This window comes from Moschus berezovskii, chromosome 18, assembly GCF_049115385.1.
Source record: "Moschus berezovskii isolate FMDL1 chromosome 18, NW_MosBer_1.0, whole genome shotgun sequence".
In the NCBI taxonomy this organism is placed as follows: domain Eukaryota; kingdom Metazoa; phylum Chordata; class Mammalia; order Artiodactyla; family Moschidae; genus Moschus; species Moschus berezovskii.
This window is the reverse complement of record NC_142477.1, coordinates 2,954,177-2,976,982: the sequence shown is the minus strand read 5'-3', so window position 1 is coordinate 2,976,982 and position 22,806 is coordinate 2,954,177. Positions and strand designations below refer to the sequence as shown.

The 22,806-nt window shown below is 44.1% G+C and overlaps 1 long non-coding RNA gene and 1 other non-coding gene across 2 annotated transcripts; one reads left to right on the top strand and one right to left on the bottom strand.

The window, feature by feature from the left end:
- Positions 1–2,893: 2,893 nt before the first annotated feature.
- On the top strand, positions 2,894–22,801 carry LOC129543032 (uncharacterized). The gene is made up of 4 exons (XR_008683221.2): positions 2,894–2,931; positions 17,888–17,922; positions 21,011–21,265; positions 22,400–22,801. It is a non-coding gene; the product is annotated as an uncharacterized LOC129543032 (long non-coding RNA).
- LOC129543034 (U6 spliceosomal RNA) lies at positions 17,008–17,114 on the bottom strand. Its single transcript, XR_008683222.1, has one exon. It is a non-coding gene; the product is annotated as a U6 spliceosomal RNA (small nuclear RNA).
- Positions 22,802–22,806: the final 5 nt, after the last annotated feature.

The following is a 22,806-nucleotide window of genomic DNA, read 5'->3' as shown; positions in this document are numbered from 1 at the left end:
GAGCCTGGCGGGCTACAGTCCATGGGGTCTCCAAGACTTGGACATGACTAAGCACGCTTGCACCGCATGGCTTTCTAGTGAGGAACCAAGTATATTTATTCAGCTGAACATACAGTCTGGAGCCAATGATTTTTCTTTAAAATCTATAAAGGTAACCCTTTGGGCCTCTGCTTATCCTCTCTAAAACAGAAAAATTGAACAAAAAGATCCTAAGATTCCTTTTAGGAATCTAAAATTCTATGACATCTGAATCTCTTGTTGTTGTTCAGTCAGCAGGTGTTTTGTTGACAGCTTCCCCTGGAACCTGTGGATTATATAAGGGAAAATAGCTGTAATCTTGGAGAAGGCAATGGCACCCCACTTCAGTCCTCTTGCCTGGAAAATCCCATGGATGGAGGAGCCTGGTAGGCTGCAGTCCATGGGGTCGCAAAGAGTCAGATATGACTGAGGACTTCACTTTCCCTTTTCACTTTCACACATTGGAGAAGGAAATGGCAACCCACTCCAGTGTGCTTGCCTGGAGAATCCCAGGGACGGGGGAGCCTGGTGGGCTGCCGTCTATGGGGTCGCACAGAGTCGGACACGACTGAAGTGATTTAGCAGCAGCAGCTGTAATCTACCTGGGAAGAGAAAATGAACCAAATCACCTGGTGGGCAATAGCGAATCCTAGAAAGGCCAGGTGGAGCTTGGGCTGCAAGTGGAGGAGGAGTTGGGAAGAGTGAGAGCAGTGGGTGCCAGAAAAATGCTGGTACCCGACACTTGGGAGGGGAATTAGATGCTTGATAGGATTTTGTTAGACACAAGAGAAGGGTTCAGGAAATGTGTGAATCCTGATTTTTCTCTTGTTTTTTTGTTATTCTTTATTTTTTCTTGGCTGCACTGTGTCTTCGTTGGTGCACGAGGGCTATCTCTGGTTGCAGCGAGTGGGGGCTACTTTCTAGTTGCAGTCCGTGGACTCTAGGACGTGCGGGATCAATAGTTGTGGATCACTGGCTTAGTCGCCCCAAGGCATGTAGAATCTTCCCCGACCAGGAATGGAACCTGTATGCCCTGCATTTGCAGGCAGATTCTTAACCCCTGAACCATCATGAAAGCCCTGAATCCTGATTTTTCAGTCTTCTGAAAAATTCCATAGGTATTTTTTTTTTTTTAATAGGCTCTCTTCTCTTTTCTTTATCTTTGCTTGCTTGTTTTGACCACTCCATTGGCCTGTGGGACCTTAATTGCCCAACCAGGGATTGAACCCTTGCTTTCTGCAGCGGAAACAGAGAGTCTTAACCACTGGACCACCAGGGGAAACCCCTCTTCTGTTGTCATCTAGAAATTTTGAGAGTATCTGTCACTGTTATTTGAGGGTCCCAGTAGCCCAGGGGGCAGTTAGTTAGGAGGGAGGAGAAAATGGTATTCTTTTTCTTCTCTAAAGTATAAAAGTGTCTACCTGTGATATATGATATCCCCTGGTTAGTAGCAAAGATGGCATTTTACAGGCCTTGAGGTTGTTGTTGAATCAATTATTTCAGTCTCCATTTTGCCTGCCCTTTGAAAGCAGAATTTGAGATTCTAAAATAAGGATGGAAAACACACCTGTTGGAAGCATGAAACCAGCTCCTCCTCCTCCTCAAAAGGGAAGAAATAGGCCTGAGCTAGTTTCTAAACAGGCATGTTCTGACAGTGCGAGAGAGTTTAGAAAGTGCCAAGAGGAAGGGGAAACACGGAGCCCAGTTTTGAAGCCGGCAGAGAGCGCAGTGTGGACGTGAGAGAGGCAGCCACGCCTGTTGCCTGCTTCCTCCTGCTTCCTGGCTCCAGGCCGCCCTCCTCTGCCAAAGCTTCTCACTCTAGAAGTCCCTTCCTCACCCATTCAGATAGATACACAAATGACTGGAGCTCAGGAAAACACCTCTCCACTGATATGTAAATACACTCACACGGTAGCAACACATCCAAAGGACATTTGTCACAAGCATATTCATTCATTCCTTCCAGCAAGCTTGAGCACCTGTAATATGCCACGCACAGCACTCTGCAGTGGAGACATCAAGGTGAATAAGACATAATTCCGGTCCTCAATGGTATATAACAACAAACCTATACAGATAAACACTGAGCTATAAGCCCAGAGGCACACACATGCACACATATATGGAATGCACAGCCACTGACATGTGAACTCATGAAATAGAAAAACAGAGCTGCTCACTCATAAATTGCACAAGTTCTAATACTAGAAATGCTGAAATATTTGGAGGGAGTTTGTCTGTTTTCTTATTTTTCCTTTGTCAGTTTTGTCATTGCCTTTCAAATTCCAAAAATGATTTCACTTTATAGTTCCATTCTTTTCTTATTTCTTGCCTTTAAAAAGTTACTTATTCTTTAAGATGAATTGTCTCACATGTAGAAACTGAGAAAAAAGAAAGTTTGCCCAAGTTATAAATAAAGTTACCCTATCAGGTATAAAATCTGTCTCTTTATACTCAGTTGATAAAATGGAAAAGACTGTCAATATTTAGTGATTGATCCTTTAATGATGTCTTTTAAAATTTTATTTATTTTTGACTGTGCTGGGTTTTCATTGCTGTGCGCGGGCTTTCTTTAGTCTCGGCAAGCAGGGGCCACTCTCTGGCTGCAATGAGCAAGCTTCTCATTATGATGGCTTCTCATGTTGGGGCTCAGGGGCTCTAGGGCATGCAGGCTTCAGTACTTGTAGTACATGTGCTTAGTTGCACCGAGGCATGTGGAATCTTTTGGAACCAAGGATTGAACCCACGTCCCCTGCATTGGCAGGCAGATTCTTAACCACTGGACCATCAGGGAAGTCCTAATGATGTCTTTTTAATGGGTATTTTGAACCACGAAATATGAAATCATTCCATCTTTTTTTTTTTTTTTAATTGTAGGTATTTGAAGAAAGAAGAGCTCTGCTTGGAAAATGGGTAACTATTTAAAGTATACTTGATGCTAAGTCGGAAAGACAAACACCATATGAATATCACTTATATGTGGAATCTAAACTGTGGCACCAATGAACCTATCCTTGAAACAGAAACAGATTCACAGACGTAGAGATCAGACTTGTGGTTGCCAAGCGGGAGGAGAGGAGGGAGCAGGACGGACTGGGAGTTTGGGGTTGGTAGATGCAAGCTGTTCCATATCGAGCGGCTCAGCAACAAGGTCCTACTGTGTAGCACAGGGAGCTATATCTAGTATCCTGGAATAAACCGTAATGAAAATGAACATTAACAAAGGAATGTATATAAATCTATAGATCTATATATCCATATCTAAGTTACTTTCACACTTCCTCAAAGGAAACACAGTCTCAATGACTATTGTCCATGATCAAAGTACAGCAGCTCCACTATGTATGAATGAGTTCTGTTCCAAAAGTGAATTCATAGGTCCACTTTGATCGTAAATCCAACAAAGTTAGCCTCGGTACCCAACTAACACAACTGGCTACATCCCGCCATTTGTAAGCTTGCTTCTAGATATCCTGGGCTTGAAATTTAAAAACTGCCCTACTGTCCTGTAGAGTACACAGAAGCACAGCCACTTGTAGAGGATGGACACACGTGACCGTGCACGCCAGACACATGAACTAATGTGACTGGACCTGAGAAAACACATTCGCATCTTTGAAAGTTAGAAACTCAAATGTTTGTATGAGGGGACTTACTCTGTCCTTCTCTGGCTAATGCGTATTACTCATCAGATACCTCTACAGTCTCATTGAGAGTCTCTTCCACCCAAGAGAACTGGAGACATGGTCATACAAAAATGTGTACACTAATGTTCACAGTGGCATTGTTCATAATCGTCAAAAATGTAAACACCCACACGTCCATTTGGTGAGAAGTGGATAAACAAAACGGGGTCTATGCAAACAATGGAGTAGTGTTCAGCCTTAAACTGAAAGGCAGCTCTGTTTCAATCTACTCACATGACTGAACTGTGAAGACCTTGTGCTACGTGAAATAAACCAGACACAAAAGGATCAATATTGTTTGATTCCACTTTTATGAAGTTCTTAGAATAGGCAAATTCACAGAGAAAGAAAGTAAAATAGAGGTTACGGAGAAATAGGGACGTTATTTAATGGATAGAGTTTCAGCTTGAGTTTTAAAAACAGTTCTGCAGACGGATGGTGGGGATGTTGCACAACAATATGAGTGTGCTTCATGTCACTGAACTGTACACTTAAAAATGGTTAAATTTTAAAAAGCAAGGGCAAGAAAAAAGAATGAAGTACTGATATATGCTCCAACATAGATAAACTTTGAACATAGGGTGCTGAGTGAAAGAAACCAGACACCGAAGCCACCTAGTATATGATTCCATTTATATGAAATATTCAAAATAGACAAACCCATACAGACAGAAAAGAGATGAGTGGTTTCTAGGGGCCAGAGAGCAGGGGAGGAGGAGTCACTGACTGTAATGGGTATGGAATTTATTTGGGGGGTAATGAAAGCATTCTGAAATTAGACAGTAGTGATGGCTTTACAGCCTTCCGTTCCGTTCCGTTCCGTCGCTCAGTTGCGTCCGACTCTTTGCGACCCTGTGGACTGTAGCCTACCAGGCTTCTCCGTGCATGGGATTCTCCAGGCAAGAATACTGGAGTGGGTTACCGTTTTCTTCTCCAGGGGATCTTCCCGACCCAGGGATCAAACCCGGGTCTCCTGCATTGAAGGCAGATGCTTTAACCTCTGAGCCACCAGGGGTGCTGTGGTGTATGAACTGTACCTTAATTAAAATAAAATCAAGATCCTTTTTAAAAATTATTATTGGATTTCTTTAACTCTAGAGGTATATAATGAACTTGAAATAGTCCATCTTTACAGTCAAAGCCTTGTTTCCTTTGAAGGGAGCATCTTTGCCCCAGAATATAGCAGTAGACAGAATATCCTACCCTGTGAGTTACTGAGATTCATTTTCCCGTATGTCTTAGTCCATTCCAGGTGCTATAACAAAACACTGGTGGCAGCGGGGGCTTATAAACAGCAGAAATTTTATTTGTCGTACTTCTAGAGGCTGGAAAGTCCAAGGTCAAGGTGAGAGCAGACTCGGTGTCTTCTGGGAACCTCTATCTGCTCAGAGACTCTCCACGTGTCTTCACACGACGAAAGGGATAACAGGTCACTCTGTAGTCTCTTTAACAAAGGACACTAAACCCATTCATGAGGGCTTCCCTGGTGGTTCAGTGGTAAAGAATCTGCCTGCCAATCAGGAAACTCTGGTTCGCCCTCTGGGTCAGGAAGATCCCCTGGAGTAGGAAGTGGCAACCCACTCCAGTATTCTTGCCTGGAAAATCCCATGGACGGAGGAGCCTGGTAGGCTGCAGTCCATGGGGTCGCCAAGAGTCGGACACGACTGAGCGACTTCACTTTCACTTTTCACTCTCATGCATTGGAGAAGGAAATGGCAACCCACTCCAATGTTCTTGCCTGGAGAATCCCAGGGACGGGGGAGCCTGGTGGGCTGCCGTCTATGGGGTCGTACAGAGTCGGACACGGCTGAAGCGACTTAGCAGCAGCAGCAGCAGCAGACATTCAATCCATCCCACTAAGACTAAGATAAAGCGCTGTATCTTCCTGTTCTTGTTTGTCTGATTTAGTCACCACTTCTTTTCTGTGCTGGTCTACAAGCTCCAGTCTCAGGATATTTACTAACCTAAAGAAGAAGAAAAAAAGTCATGTACACAGTATTTCTGGAAGACTTTACATATCCCCTGGAGAAAGAAATGGCAACCCATTCCAGTATTCTTGCCTGGAAAACCCCATGGACAGAGGAGCCTGGCAGATTACAGTCCGTGGGGTCGCAAAGAGTTGGACACGAGTGATCGATTTCACTTTACTTTTACAAGAAAGGGGGCAATATTGATTTTCTTCAGACAGGACAACTGTCTAAAGGGTGGAAGAGACTCTTACCTGGAGAGCCATTTATGTCTTTTGAATTTTTAATCATGTAAATGTTTTTGGCTCAGAGGGTAAAGCATCTGCCTGCAAAGCAGGAGACCTGGGTTCAATCCCTGGGTCAGGAAGATTCCCTGGAGAAGGAAATGCCAATACACTCCAGTACTCTTGTCTGGAAAATCCCATGGACAGAGAAGCCTGGTAGATTACAGTCCATGGGATCACAAAGAGTCGGACACGACTGAGTGACTTCACTTCAAATGTTTTTAATCACGTGAAGGTAATAGCTATTCAAAATAATAATAAAATTTTATAAAATAAATTCACTAAAAATGGCAAAATGAAAAATACCAAAATTTAAAATCTAGCTAAGTTTTTCTTGTATTTGTGTTTTTAAACTAACTTTGTTACCAACAACTTAAAAAAGAGACTTATAAAAAAAAGCAAACAAATAAGATAGAAAGACATATGTAAATAAATGACTATATTTGCATTTTCATTCTACTTACTATGAATGGAAATCCCTAAATTAGTATAACCGGGGCTAATGTTCAGGCAGAATTCATTGGTTTGGGTGACCAGCCTCTGTCTATTTTGATTGGCTGGTAGCATTGCCAATTGTTAAACATATTTAATATCACCCTGGATGAAATTCAAGGTCTTCAAACTTTTAAAAAGATCTTGTTAATTCTTTTCTTTTACCATAACTAATAGAAGCATATATTTCAAAGGTCACTGATATTTGCAAAGATCACTAATTATCTCTGTACTCCAATCAGCCAAACTACAGGGTCAGGCATGGTTTTACCATGCTCCTTGTTGTACATTGCTTGATACTATCAGGCATTTAATAAATATTTTCTAAATGAATAAATGGTACTCACTGCTTTTCCTCTTTTGCTCAACAACAAACTTATTCCATAAATTCACTAGATCATATGGTAATCTTTATACCTCCATGAAAGCCACGTGAATTAACTTTGAAGGGGATATTTCCAGTTTATTTTTATTCAGTTTTCTCTCTCCACTTTATGTTTTAGGCTTTATTTGTCTGTGTGTTTTATGAACAACATAACAGACTGATAGCATAAGGAATACATTTTCAATAAAAAAAGGAAGGAGAGAAGTAAGGATGCAGGTTGTTTTAAATTTTCCTTTATTTATGGCCGTGCTGGGTCTTCCTTGCTGCGCAGGCTTTTATCTAGTCGTGCTGTGCAAGCTCCTCATTGCCACGGCTTCTCTTGTTGCAGAGCATGGACTCTGGAGCCTTCTCGTTTCACCTGTGGTGTGTGGGGTCAACACAGGTGCAGTAGTTGTGGCACATGGGCTTCGTTGCTCCGCTGAATGTAGAATCTCCCAGATCAGGAATCAAACCCGTGTCACCAGCATTGGCAGGTAGATTCTTTACCACTGAGCCACCAGGGAAGCCCAAGGATACTGATTTTTAAGCTTAGCATTACTTGGGATTTTCATTGTAGGAGTCAAGTATTGGCTTTAAAGCTCAATCTCATATTAGAAGTAAAGTCATTTTTAAAAACAATCTGGATAGTAAGGGGCAAGATGTAATATGAAGCATATTCAATGACAGACAATCCAAAAAGTATTTTATATTTACCAAGTGTGCACGCTCAGTCGTGTCTGACTCTTTTGCGACCCCATGAACTGTACCCCGCCAAGTTCCTCTGTCCATGGGATTTTCCAAGCAAGAATATTGGAGTGGGTTGCCATTTCCTTCTCCGGGGGAGCTTTCCAACCCAGAGATCAAATCCAGGTCTCCTGCACTGCAGACACGTTCTTTACCAGCTGAGCCACCAGGGAAGCCCAAGATAATATAACCAAAAAGCAAAAAAATAACAAGCCTCTTCCTTCACCTTGACCTCACTGCCTGAGAACTTTCCTTGCCTTGCCACTTGGTGTGAGATGAGTGGCACTGATGCCCTAGCAATTGTCTTCACACCTTGAAAGTGCAGCAAGAATCCTTGTAATGACTACTCTGAAAATGGGATCTTCACAATCCTATTGTCAAGAAATCCCTAAAGGCATTAAAAGTAACTATAAAATATAATTATGATATGATATGATAGTACTGTTGCTGTTCAGTCACTAAGTCGTGTCTGAGTCTTTCGTGACCCTGTGGACTGTAAACCCACCAGGCTCCTCTGTCCATGTGATTTCCCAAGCAAGAATACTGGAGCCAGTTACCATTTCCTTCTTCAAGGGATCTTCCTGACCCAGGGATTGATCCCCTGTCTCCTGCTTGGCAGGTGTATTCTTTTCCACTGAGTAACCAGTGATGGCCAGATAAGATAGTATAGCATAAAATAACATAGCACAATGTCGTACATTAATTATATATAATATTAATATTAAAAAGGAACTAACTGTAAAATGCGGTATCATACATGGCACCAGGATAAGAAAATGGCCCTAACTGCTCCCCTGTCTCACACGTTAGATCCCTGGCTATGATGGTATGGCTCTGTTTTTCTTGAAGAGCTGAAGCAAGAGATGTAGGACAGATATATATACTACTATATATAAAATAGATTTGAAAAAAAAACCAGGAACCTACTATATGACACAAGGAGCTATATCCAATATCTTACAATAACCTACAGTGGAAAAGAACCTAAAACAGAATATGTGTGTGTGTGTGTGTGTGTGTGTGTTTGAATCACTATGCTATATACCTAAAACACTGTAAAATAACAGTGCTTCAATTTAGAATTTTTTTTAAAAAGAGAAAGATACTGGGCGATTACCAAATTCATGTACAGTTAATTCTTCCATGGATTATCTACTTTTTGGATTATTCCCAGCACCTTTTAAATTCCAAGGGGATTTCCCCAGCTTTTAAGCATTCTTCTCAGTCATCTACCCACCTTCACCTGGTAGAAGTTCAAGGAATGCAAATTCATTTTCTATTAGACTAAATAACCACAATTAGAAAGGAGAAACCCCCGAGGCAAAGAACAGCTGCTGCTGCTGCTAAGTCACTTCAGTCTTGTTCAACCAGCTCCCTGGTCCCTGGGATACTCCAGGCAAGAACCCTGGAGTGGGTTGCCATTTCCTTCTCCAATGTGTGAAAGTGAAAAGTGAAAGTGAAGTTGCTCAGTCGTGTCCGACCCTTAGCGACCCCACGGACTGCAGCCTACCAGGCTCCTCCATCCATGGGATTTTCTAGGCAAGAGTACTGGAGTGGCTTGCCACTGCTATGAAAGCCAAATATAAATTATCTTTGACCGTTATAATCAGGGAAATAAATGAGAAACCAATGTAATTATCTTTTTAATCTCTAGAGGAAAAGGTTTGAATGTTTTCTTTTATAGATTTCTTCAGCGCTTTATACTCCTAATATTCTTTTATATTGATTCTAAATCACTGTTCTTCAATCCGAGCCTGTTCTCTTCTTCTGGGCATCATGAAAATAATTGAGCTGACCTCAATTCTTCAAAATATGCTTCCTGTACTTGTTAATGTACAAACATGGTAACTTTATGCTTTGTAATTTAATTATTGTATATCTAATGATTTATCCCTCTTGCTTATTATTTTTAACATCACTAAGATATTTTATAACAGGGGTCCCCAACCTCTGGGCCACAGACCCATTGGTACCTCCCATCAGATCAGCAGTGGCCTCACATTAGAAATAAAGTGCACAATAAATGTAATGCTGTAGTTTTTCCAGTTTCAAGTATGGATGTGAGAGTTGGACTATAGAGAAGGCTGAGCGATGAGGAACTGATGCTTTTAAACTGAGGTGTTGGAGAAGACTCTTGAGAGTCCCTTGAACTGCAAGGAGATCAAACCAGTCCATCCTAAAGGAAGTCAGTCCTGAATATTCATTGGAAGGACTGATGCTGAAGCTGAAACTCCATACTTTGGCCACCAGATGCGAAGAGCTGACTCATTAGAAAAGACTGATGCTGGGAAAGATTAAAGGCAGGAGGAGAAGGGGACAACAGAGGACCAGATGGTAGGAAAACATCACTGACTCAATGAACATGAGTTTGAGCCAGCTCCAGGAGATGACGAAGGACAGGGAAGTCTGGCATGCTGCAGCCCATGGAGTTGCAAAGAGTTGGACATGACTGAGCAACTGAACTACAACAAAACGTAATGCGCTTGAATCACCCCGAAGCCATCCCTCCCTGCCTGCTCCCCCAGTCTGTGGAAAAATTCTCTTCTATGAAACTGGTCCCCGGTGTCAAAAAGGTTGGGGACCACTGTTTATAATATTAGCTACCATGAGTACAATGAGTCATACACTCTTTTAGGAATTTTATACATTATTTTCATTTATTTAATCTTCCCAGTAACTCTAAATTTAGACATAATTATTCTCAATGTGTAAATGAAGAAATTAAGAGATTCTTAGTGAGACACTGAATGGCCTCACTCCCAAAGCCCCCATGCATCCTCAATGCCATATTTTCTCTCATCATGTTGCTGAGCTGATTCACTATTGTGAGGCATTTGGGGTTATTTCTGATTTACTGTAGTGATGATTATATCCCATACGAATTTTTTCATAACCCTAATCATCCTGGGTCCCCATGTAGCTCAGTTTCTACAGAGTAGCATGTTGCACTACCCAAAGTAATTTTACAGATGAATACCAATTTTCATGTTGTCTCTCAAAGAAAAATCACAGGGGATCCAATTCAGAACTCATAACACTACTTACCAGATCCCCTTTCTTCATTCCCCAGTTCTCTCACACTGTATAACTGCTGGAAAGGCAGTTACAGCCTGAACTGCCACGAACTACCTACAAGCCAAAACCCTGCAGCTCCCTGTCTCCATATGCCCCCACTGGCTCCTTGTTTTATAGATCACCGCAGCATCGTGGGCTGGTCCTTCTCCTGGCCCTCGCCACTCTGGTCTGGCTTCTCTATCATTATAATAGTCCATCCCCAAAGGAAAGAAGTCTCATTTTATGTTAGTTGGAAATATGGACTGTGCAGAAACAGGCCAAGAGGAAATCTGGGAACATTCATCCATGGATACATTTTATTCACTTATTTGTAAGTTAAGGTTTCTGATTTTTTTTTTTTTTTTCCATTTTAGAGTCTCCCCTCCCCCTTGAATGATAGTGTCCACAGTGTGATTCATGAGCACTGAATAGATCTGGTAACAGCGAATAGGTTTCTTTTATTTAAAATTCTTTGTTTTGGCTGCACTGGGCCTTTGTTGCAGCACACAGGCTTCCTCTAGTTGTGGCATGTGGGATCTTAGTTCGCCGAGCAGGTATCAACCCTGTTCCCTTGCATTAGAAGCCAGATTCTTTTTATTTATTTGTTTATGGCTGAGCTGGGTCTTCGTTGCTGTGTGCGGGCTTTCTCTAGTTGTTGTGAGCATGGGACCACCCCTCTCTACTTGCAGTACGCGGTCTCCCTACTGCGGTGGCTTCTCTTGTTGCAGAGCACAGGCTCTAGGCTGCTTGGGCTTCAGTCGCTGTGGCGTGTGGGCTCAGTAGTTGTGGCTCTCAGGCTTACTTGCCTTGCAGCATGTGGAATCATCCCAGACCAGGGATGGAACTCATGTCCCCTGCACTGGCGGATTCTTAGTCACTGGACTTCCAAGGAAATCCCACAGTGAATGGTTTTAATCAAGAAGTACTCCAACTAATTAAAAAAAAAAAAGATCCTATGATTATAAAGAAGTTGACTTATCATAAGGCTTGTCAAAAATACATTTTTACTTCATATGCCTTTTTAGGTGGTCAATGTATTTAATGATTAAAACTAAAGTATTATAAAATTCTGATTACTTGATAATAACTAGCAAATATCTATCGGTGAAATGCAGTAGCGTATAAAATACAAGTAGCCCCAAACTTCCCTGTTTTCTCTTCTCTAATGGACTAAAGAAGAAAAACAGAGATTTAGACTCTGATAACAGCTCCTTCAGTTGCTAACCTTTCTTTTGATTTTGGCCAGCTCTCATGTTCTCATCTTTGATCAGTCACTAATCTTGGGACTGGTTTGGGGTCATCACTGGGGAAGATTGTGTGTAACCTGAGCGTTTGTTCGGCATGCCCCAGATTACTTCGGCATGCGCTTCCTGTCTCTGACACTCTTTTTTTTTTCCAGGTCCTCCTATCCACTTTTCCTTTCCAATCATATCAATTATTTACATATTAGCAAAACTTTAACTGGGGCTTGCCAGGTGGTGCTAGTGGTAAAGAATCCACCTGCCCGTGCAGGAGACCAAAAGACACAGGTTTGATCCCTGGGTCGGGAAGATCCCTTGGAATAGGAAATGGCCCCTCATCCCAGTATTCTTGCCTGGAAAATTCCATGGACAGAGGAGCCTAGCGGGCTCAGCAAAGAGTCAGACAAGAGTGAGTGACTGAGAACACACACAGAGGACTTTAACCCTCTATACTCCCCCTTCTCAGAGATATTTTCTTGTATTGCTTTATCTCTAATTGTGAACGCAAAGGTTTGTTTCTGGTCCTAGAGTCTTAATCACTAATGAGCTGCTGCAGAAACTGTGGGGGAGGCTGACTGCCCAGGTGTCTTCCCTTAAGTTTGTTTGGGCAGTCCGTGGCTTAAGATGCTTTGGCTAAGCAACTTTTTGGCTTTATAGTGATGCAAAAGTGATAGATGTTCAGTGGAAACCATATTTTAAATTTTGTATCTGGATTTTTTGGGAGGGGTGGCTAGCCATGTGCAGTAGGATACTCATTTATGGTGCTGGGCAGCCAGTGAGCCACAGCTCCCAGTTAGCCACTTGGTCACAAGAGTACAGGCCGAATCACTAAAACCATCAGTACCCAGACAGCCATTCTGGTTTTCAAGTTCAGTGTGCTTGTGCACGTGCTAAGTCGCGTCAGTCGTGTCCAACTCTGTGCAACCTCATGGGCTGTAGCCCACCAGGCTCCTCTGTCCATGGAACTCTCCAGGCAAGAATACTGGAGTGGGTTGCCATTCCCTTCTCCAGGTGTAGTAGTCAACAATTTATTATAAAATAGGCTTTGTGGTAGATGATTTTGCCCAACTGTAGGTTCATGTGAGGGCTTCCTGGTGGCTCAGTGATAAAGAATACCCCTGTCAATGCAGGAGACTCAGGTTTGATCCCTGGGTCAGGAGATCCCATGGAGGAGGGCACAGCAGCCCACCCCAGTATTCTTGCCAGGAGAATCCCATGGACACGGGAGCCTGGTAAGCAACAGTCGTGTCCGACTCTGTGAGACCCCATAGACGGCAGCCCACCAGGCTCCTCCGTCCCTGGGATTCTCCAGGCAAGAACACTGGAGTGGGATGCCATTTCCTTTTCCAATGCATGAAAGTGAGAAGTGAAAGTGAAGTCTCTTAGTCATGTCTGACTCTCAGCGACCCCATGGACTGCAGCCTATCAGGCACCTCCGTCCATGGGATTTTCCAGGCAACAGTACTGGAGTGGGGTGCCATCACATTCTCCGACAAACTATGAGCACAATTGGACATTTCTCTGGCTTAAAAAGCAAAACAAAAATCAAAGGCTAAACAGAAACCCTCCCTCTGGGTTTTTGACATTGACCATCTGTCACCCTCTAGCAGGACTTGCATAAGTTAAAATAGTCATAAATTAAAGACTTCAAAAGTTGTGCTCATTCAAGCTGAAAGGAAAAGCAGGGCAAAGGAAACAAGGATGGAACACCATTAAGCTATGAGTAGGTGAAGTGTGCGATTATATGGATCTACTTGTGTTTGTTATTTGCTCAATCATGTCTGACTCTTTGCGACCCTGTGGACTGTAGCCCGCCAGGCTTCTCTGTCCTTGGAATTCTCCAGGCAAGAACACTGGAGTGGGTTGCCATTTCCTTCTCCAGGGGATCTTCCAACCCAGGTATCAAACCTGGGTCTCCTGCATTGCAGGTAGGTTCTTTACCATCTGAGCCACCAGGGAAGCATACTGGTGTGGTTTCTGCAAATGTGCTAATTAGAATCACTATTTCTGCTTAATTATGATAACGAGCATTAAGGCATAATTAAACCCTCCACAAGTGAGCTGGGATGTGCTCAGTCTTGTCTGACTCTTTGCAACCCCATGGACTGTAGCCTGCCAGGCTCCTCCTTTCCATGCAGTTTTCCAGACAAGAATACTGCAGTGGGCCAATTCCTACTCCAGGAGATCTGTCAGACCCAGGGATCCAACCCAAGTCTCCTGCGTCTTCTGTATTGGCAGGCAGCGTCTGTGCCGCTGCGCCACTGGGGAGCCTTGCGGCTGTTTGGGCCGCAGGCTGCAGGTGGCGAAGGCACCCTCCCTCACTGCACCAGTGTGCCCCACCGCCCACCACCCTCCCTAAGAGGAGAGGAGCAGCCTCCTACGTGAGGCAAGCTGACTGTGAAAATGGAACACTAGCTATGGGGCCTGAGATGAGAGGAACTGGGTTTTGAGGAAACTCATTTAGGGGACATAAGGAAAGTAAGGAGTAAAAACCTGACAATAAAATGGATAATAAAGGACCCCCTGTACAGCACAGGGAACTCTGCTTAATGTTATGTGGCAGCCTGGATGGGAGAGGGGTTTGGGGGAGAATGGGTACATGTGTACATATGTCTGAGTCCCTTTGCTGCCCACCTGAAGCCATCACAATGTTGCTAATCGGCTGTACTCCAGTGTAAAATAAAAAGCTGAAAACGAAACAGAAACGACAAGTGCAGCTGTGGAGAGAGTGTGGCAGACACAACCCAGGTGTGATTAAACTGGAGAAAGTAACATATTCATTAGATAGTTCTTGCATCATTTAGGCAGGTTTGTCTAGGAAGATTCAAGAGGAACTAGAAAAACAGTGTAGCAGGAAAACCTTAGGGGAACTCCTCACACAGCCAGGATGAGAAGGACAGACCAGCAGCGCCCAGGGGGGCCCTGAGGCCTGAGCACTGGCGGGCACCCTGCCCCTCACAGGAAGGGACGTGTGACACTCGGAACAGGTAAAGCTTTGTGGGATGGGGCGGTTAGAAGAAAAACAGCGCAGGTGTGAAAGACAAAGAACATTCCTTTGAATATCCCCAAACTTTTTGGCACCAGGGACCAGTTTCATGGAAGAGAATTTTTTCCATGAATTGGAGAAGGGGGGTGGTTTCAGGATGATTCAAGTGCATTACATTTATTGTGCACTTAATTCCTATTATTATTACATCAGCTCCACCTCAGATCATCAGGTATGAGATCCTGGAGGTTGGGGACCCCTCTCTCGGCTATCTCTCCAGGGCATGGCTATCAGGTCACTGAGGCATCATCACTGTTAGCCTGTCATTACTTAGAGTCTTCAAATAATAGAATTATCCCCCCAAACAGAAACGTTCTCAAGGAAACAGTTTCAGATCTGTGTATACTGCTGTGAGTGGGTGATGTTTTCTACTATTATTAGGTTTGAGTTTCAAGGGTACCTGATTCCCCTTTTAATTCTAGCACTGCCTCATCATCGCTGCTTCATTGAACCACCTTTTGGTGTGAATCATTGATAGAAGCTAGCCTTCCCATGTGGCTCAGTGGTAAAGAATCCACCTGCCAATACCGGAGACATGGGTTTGATCCCTGGGTTGGGAAGATTCCCCTGGGAGAGGAAATGACAACCCACTCCAATATTCTTGCTTGGGAAAATCCTATGGACAGGGGAGCCTCGCGTGCTACAGTCTGTGGGGTCCCAAAGAGTTGGACACGACTGAGTGAACTCTATTTGATTACTAATTTTTTATCATTTTGAAGGTGATTTATTAAAATTATATAAACATCAAGGTATGTTCATTCCCATTAGTTTTTTGTTGTGGTGATTGTTTGTTTTGCTTTTTGGCCACATCATGTGGCACGTGGGATCTTAATTCCATGACCAGGGATTGAACATGTGAACCCGTGCATTGGAAGCTCAGAATCTTAACCACTAGACCATTAAGGAAGGCCCATCAGTAGTTATTATAATAAAATTCCAGACAGAACAAAGCCTTGAAAAAATATAAACATCACAGGACAGCCAGGTGCCACGTTAAACTTCAGAGATTTTTCCCATCTTGAGTAAAGACATGAAAAAAATATTTTTTAAAAATCTTAACAGTTGGCCCCACAATTCCTTTTTGGGAAGAAGAAGGAGGGAGCTGTCTCCTTGGGGGAAAGCCACTAAGGAGCAAATGCTACAGGCACCTGGACTCCAGGGGAGGGAAAACCTGCCAGGCTGGAGATTAGAGGAAGAGCTTCTTGTTTCTGCTCCTGCAAGGAGAGGGGAGGAGGGCAGAGGGTGGAAAGGAAAGAAATAATCCCAGGAAAGAAAAGCCAGCTGGATGGAGGGAAGCCGAGCCCAGGCAGGGGAAAATGACATGTCAGTGTTAGATGGTAAACCAACCATTCCCAGTCAAATTTGTTCCCTATTCAGTTCAGTTCAGTCGCTCAGTAGTGTTCAACTCTTTGTGACCCCATGAATCACATACTGGGATGTAAAGCCTGCCTTCCATCTCTTTAGGAAACTGTACTCAATTTACACATGGAAGCAAGATCTCAGTAGTCTAGAAACCAAGAACGTCCCATTGTAGGGGGCCTGGGTTTGATCCCTGCTCAGGGAACTAGATTCCACATGCCACAGTGAAGACCTGAAGCAGCCAAATAAATAAATAAAATTTATCAGCAAAACAACAATATATTTTTTTAAACAATGGAATATGGGCTTTGCAGTCTGAGAGACCTGGGGTTTTTTTGTTGTTGTTTTTTCATGGTAGTAAGCAAGCAGGATTTATTTCAGACAGAAAACAGACACTGAGAGGAGGTGCAGGGCCCCAGACCGGGACTCTTTCACTAAGCAGTGCGACTTTAGATAAGTTACTTAACCTCTCTGAGCCTCAATTTTTAAAAAATGGTCCCCATTTTATTCATACTTCTTAATTTTTTAAAAATTTATTTATTTTAATTGGAGGCTAATTACTTACATTATTGTATTGGTTGTGCCATACATTGACATGAATCTGCCCTGGGTGTACATGTGTTCCCCATCTTGAATCCCACTCCCACCTCCCTCCCCACCCCATCCCTCTGGTTCATCCCAGTGCACCGGCCCCGAGCATCCTGTATCATGCATCGAAAATCGCTTTACAATGTTGTGATGGTTTCTGCCATAAAAACATGAAATGCTTCCCCAGTTTGCATGTCATCCTTGAGCAGGGGCCATGCTAATCTCCTTTGTATCATTCCTGTTTAAGTGTATGAGCTGCCACAGTGAGCAACGAGCCTCAGTTTCTTCATCTATAAAATGGGAATAATGATACCTCCCTTGCAGGACTGTTGTGAGGATTACATGCCAGGTATATATTAAGGACTCAATACATGTTCACGTTCTCCTCCATTAAACACCATCTTATTTTTTACTTTGCTCACCAAGAGCACATGCTTGGGCCTGAAACAGCCTAGGTTCAATGCCTGATTCCACAACTTTAGCAACTCAGTGATTTGGGACAAGCTGTTAACAATCTCGGAAGCATTGTTTTCTCATCTGGAAAATAGAGCTAGCAACAACAATGCCCAGCTCCAGGAAGCGTTCATGAACTAGTCACATCCATCAGAATCACATTAAATCACCATGGAGACAGCAGGGATGCTGAGAGAGTGCTGATGCTGAGTGGCTGCCGAGTTGCTGCCGAGGGGTCAGCCAGGTGGCCAGGAGGAGGCTCCAACCTTCTCTTTTTCAACTTTACCTTTCCTTTCCCCACTTTTCTTTTTAAATATTTTTAATGGATTATTTTTTGGCTGTGGCGGGTCCTGATTGCAGCGTGTGGGGTCTTTCACTGTAGGGCGCGGGCTTCTCTCTAGATGTGGCTCCCAGGCTCAGTAGTTGTAACTTGCAAACTTAATTGCCCTGTGGCTTGTGGGATCTTAGTTCCCCCACCAGGGATCAAACACTCGTCCCCTGCATTGGAAGGCAGACTCTTAACCACTGGACCACCAGGGAAAGCCCCTCCCCACTTTTCTTTGTCTTTCTCCTTTGTCTTTTCTCTCACAGATTCTGCTGTGTGAAAAATGGTTGCATCCAGAGCGGTATGACATGTAACCCATATATTTCCTTTCCCTGCATGGCCTCCATAAATCTTGTGTCTGTGCATGACCCCTTCTCAGTGCTGGGTTTCTGATTCCACGCTCCCAGGTAGGATGCTGTGTGTTGCACTCTGTGCCATGGATTTGGTGCTGTGCGCCCTCTCCTGCCCTGATACCTCCAAGATGTAAAGACCCAATTGCTAAGAATCCTGGGGGCAAAATTAATTCTCAGGAAGGACCACGACTTAGCATCTTTGCATTTCTCTTTGTGGCCTCTTGTTTGATCATGCTATGCATAATAAATTAACGTGGCATTTCCAACCGGAGTAATTCTACTTGCTTCTTTCCCTGAATATTTAGACTGGGGCCAAATGGCTTCCTGTTTTTGCTTAAGAGTTAAACAAAAGGGACTTCCCTGGTGGTGCCATGGTTAAGACTGGGCCTTCCAATGCAGGGGCTGCAGGTTCAATCCCTGATGGGGGGATCAAGATCCCACATTCCTCACTGCTCAAAAACCAAAACAAAAAACAGAAGCAATATTGTAACAAATTCAATAAACAACTTTAAAAATGGTCCACATCAAAAATATCTTTTAAAAATATATATGTGTGCATATGTAGTCTATACGTATGTGCACGTGTGTAAACCTTTGTATTAAATAGTTTGCCTTTTTACAACAAACTGCATCAGAAGCCAATTATTTTCAGACATGGATTCTTTGAAATATAATTCATAGTCCCTACTAAGAAACAACCATAGGAATTCTATGTCTGTGCACATTTGGCTGCACATCCCGACTTTATGTCACCTACTTGGGAGGCTGACTGGTGCCATCATATAATCTTGGACTTAAATTTCAAAACCCTGGCTAGAATTTTCTTTTTAGCTTTTCCCCCACAACTGACAGTTTTACCCCAGAGCTAAAGACAAACGAAGAACAAAAACAGGCCTGTTGTTGTGTTGATTATTTCTTGCTCATCTCTATCTCTCTATTTAAAAAAAATTTTAAGGTATATATTTTTTAATGTGGATCAATTTTTTTTTTTTTTTTTAATGGCCACATCATACAGCATGCAGGATCTTTAGTTGGGGCATGCAAACTCTTAGTTATGGCATGTGGGATCTAGTTCCCTGACCAGGGATGGAACCCCAGCCCCTTTAGGGTATTGGGAGCTCGAGTCTTAGCCACTGGACCACCAGTGGAGTCCTAGACCCATTGTTTCTTGACCGCTTTCCCTTTGTTCCTGCAATCCTTTCTTCCCTTAAGATTATTAATTACTGAGACCTGTTTAAGGGCAAGCATTGTGGCCAGGCTTAGATCACAAAATGTCTTGGACCAAAATGGGTTCTCTTATGTCAAAGAGGTCATGCCTGATTCTCTTTCTCCAGGGACCCACTGCCCTATCTGCTTACAACACCCAATGTTGACGTAAAAGAAATTTCTAGTTATCTCAACCAGATCATCAGATGTTCTGGACCAAACTCAAGACGTCAGATTTGTACCCTTTGTATATTTCCTCAGGCTTCCCAGGTGGCTCAAGTGGTAAAAAAAACAAAAACAAAAAACCACCTACCAATGCAGGAGATGCAGGCAGTAGATACAGGTTTGATCCCTGGGTCGGGAAGCTCCCCTGGAGGAGAAAATGACAACCCACTCCAGTATTCTTGTCTGGAAAGTTCCATGGACAGAGGAGCTTGGCGGGCTACAATCCACAGGGTTGCAAAGAGTCAGACACAACTTAGCCACTGGAAACACACACACACATGTAATTCCCCATATTTTGTCTTTCCTCTTGTCATGATGGGCATTAAAGTCTTAAAATGAAGAGGGTCTATAAGCTTTTTTTCAGGGACAACCAGGAAGGGTGGTGGCTGACCAGCCCACTCAAGATGGCTGTTCTCTTGCTCTCTGTCTATCCCCTGCCTGACCAGTGCCTGCTTCACTTACACTGACTCTGGCCTTCCTACATACTTGCTTTGGGCCTTGGCCAGTGATTGTTCTTATCAAAGGGGCAGTGAAGGGTGTGCCCTTCTGTTGGTTTCCCTGGTAATCGATAAGCCCATATGACATCAATTCCCCTGTAACTGGCAATCGCCCCCTCCACCAGGAGCAAAGACTGCTGCCACGTCCTGAAGATGTCTGCTGCACAGGGTGGGGGTGTCGCTCTAGGACTTTGCTTCAGATACGTAAGCTCCCCGTCTGTCAAACTACTGATATCTCTGTTGCTTGATGCATGTGTACATGCTAAGTCACTTCGGTCATGTCTGACTCTTTGCAACCTTATGGGCTGTAGTCTGGCAGGCTCCTCTGTTCATGGGATTCTCTGGTCAAGAACACTGGAGTGGGTTTGCCATTCCCTTCTCCAGGGGATCTTCCTGGCCCAGGGATCAAACCCCCATCTCCTGTGTCTCATGCATTGCTAGTGGATTCTTTACCGCTGAGCCGCTGGGGAATCCCTCTCTTGCCCAATGCAGGCTTTCTGCAGTCTTGAAGCTGGGCAAATTCAAGCTTTGTAGGCCTGTGAGGTGCAGTCCCACAGGTGGGCATAAAAAGACCAGCTTCCAGAGCCCCTCAGGAAGGGGTGGGAAACTTGACAGTTTGGGTAGGTAGTGAAAATTACCGAGAAGAGAGGTGGCGGGGCAGGGGAGCCCCGGGACCTGCCAGGGTGGAATGGAGAGCTTGAGAGGAGCCTGCCTGGGGCTGTGGCTCTCCCCTGGGGGGACTTAGGAGAAAGGGTTCCTCAACACAGTGATAAATATACTTTGCATTGTAATATGATTCCATTTGAAACTGTTACAGCCGAGGTGTTACGAGCCCATTCTTGAGTCACAGCAAGCTAGGCTGTTCCTGCATTTGGAAGGTATTATTTTATTTTCCGTGTTCCTAAAATAGCACAGAGGAAGGCTTCTGTTGTTCTCTTACCTTGTGCTAATCTTAGAGCAACATGAAAATGCTGACTGTACGCGGATCTTGAAACACCACCGAAAATTTCCAACACGGGAAGACAATTAATTCCCACTCCTTCGCCCTTTCCTCTTGGATTCCAACGACTGGCTGTGTTTAACCCTAGTTTTGCCTACTCTTTCCCAGAAAAGTCACAGCTAACATGCATGGATCTACCACAGGAGCATAGATGCAAGAGGGTGGATTCCAGCTTGATTCTCCAGGGGCTGATGTCTCATCAGAGAACTAGTACTGAAGAGCATGTGTTCAGTGCTAAATTTGGGGTCTGGATGATAATGGCTTCAGGAATGCAGCTGAGACAAGAATCCCTCAGGGCTGAAACACTCAAGCTTCTTGGAGAAGGTGAGCCTCCACGGATAGAGGAAGAAGTAAAGAGACCAGGTGAGTATGTCAGAAAGAGAAAAAGAAATATTGTGTATTAATGCATGTATGATATGCATTACGGCAGGCTACAGTCTGTGGGGTCTGTATGACCACAGTCACGACCAAAGTGACTTAGCATGCACACACCTCACATATATACAGAATCTAGGGAAACAGTACTGATGAACCTATTTACAGAGAAGAAATGGAGATGCAGATGTAGGGGATGGACTTGTGCACATGGCGGGGGAACGAGAGGCTGGGACACACTGAGAAAGCAGCATTGATGTATACACACTCACTCCCTCTCAGTCACTCACATGTGTCTGACTCTTTGAGACCCCATGGACTGCAGCCTGCCAGGCTCCTCTGTCCATGGGATTTCCCAGGCAAAAATACTGGAGTGGGTTGCCATTCCCTTCTCCAGGAGATCTTCCCAATCCAGGGATCAAACCTGAGTCTCCTGCATTGCAGGCAGATGCTTTACCATTTGAACCACCAAAGAAGCCCCATGTATGCTCATAACTTGTGGGAGGCGGCTATATAGCACAGGGAGCCCAACCTGGAGCTCTGTGATGACCTGGAGGGATGGGATGCAGGGGAGGGAGGCTCCAGAGGGAAGGGAGATATATATATATATAGCTACATATGCATCATTATGACTGATTAACACTGATGTATGGCAGAGAGCACCACAACACTGTAAGGCAATTATCCTCCAATTTAAACAAGAGAGAGACAGGCGGGTGGAGGGAGCAGGCGAGACCAGCCTGTGTGGGGCATCTCTGTGGAGAAAGAGGGACCCAGTTCACTGGAGACAGCAGTCATGGCTGAAGCAATTTCTGATTCAGTGAAAGCCTAAAGTAGGATCTTCCCCAGATTAATGGAAACCCTGTGTGTTGCAAACGTATTCATCAGAGTATTAGAGGGAGGTAACGGGTGACCTGACTCCTGGGACCTGCCAGCTGAATATGGAGTCGGGAGGGGGACCGTGATCGGAGAGGCTCAGCCTCTGTACCTCTGCTTGCTCTGTGTTGCTCTGCCCAGTTGGGGCCGAGATAAGGGTGCATGTGCCCCCTCCGGTTCCCTGTAAACTCAGCTCATGTTATGTCTCTCTCGCTCTCTCCCTTTCTCTGCCTTTTCTGCTCACAGACAGATGCTGAGAAGCCCTTCCTCGCTGTGGGTTTGGGTGGAATGTCCACCTGTGACGTCAGTCTTTTGTGTGCATGCCCGGATGAGCAGGGATGGTAAGCGATGGGAACTCTATCAATACCCACCTGGTCTCAGGAGCACGAGTCTCCAGGCCCAGCTCTAAAACCTTTTAGCTCCTTGAAACCTGGCATTTCAACTACCTGCCCTTCAGTTTCATGGATTTGTGAAATGAAGACGTTAATGCTCCTCCTATCTACCTCACAGGATTTCCTTGAGGCTCAAATGCAATATGGTTGTGAAAGTGCTTTGGAGACAAAGAAATGTATTTATTAGGAGTAACTCAATACTTGAGGGATTGTGTGAGGGGAAAGGTGGTAAAACTGTGATGTCTCAATAAATCCCATCCA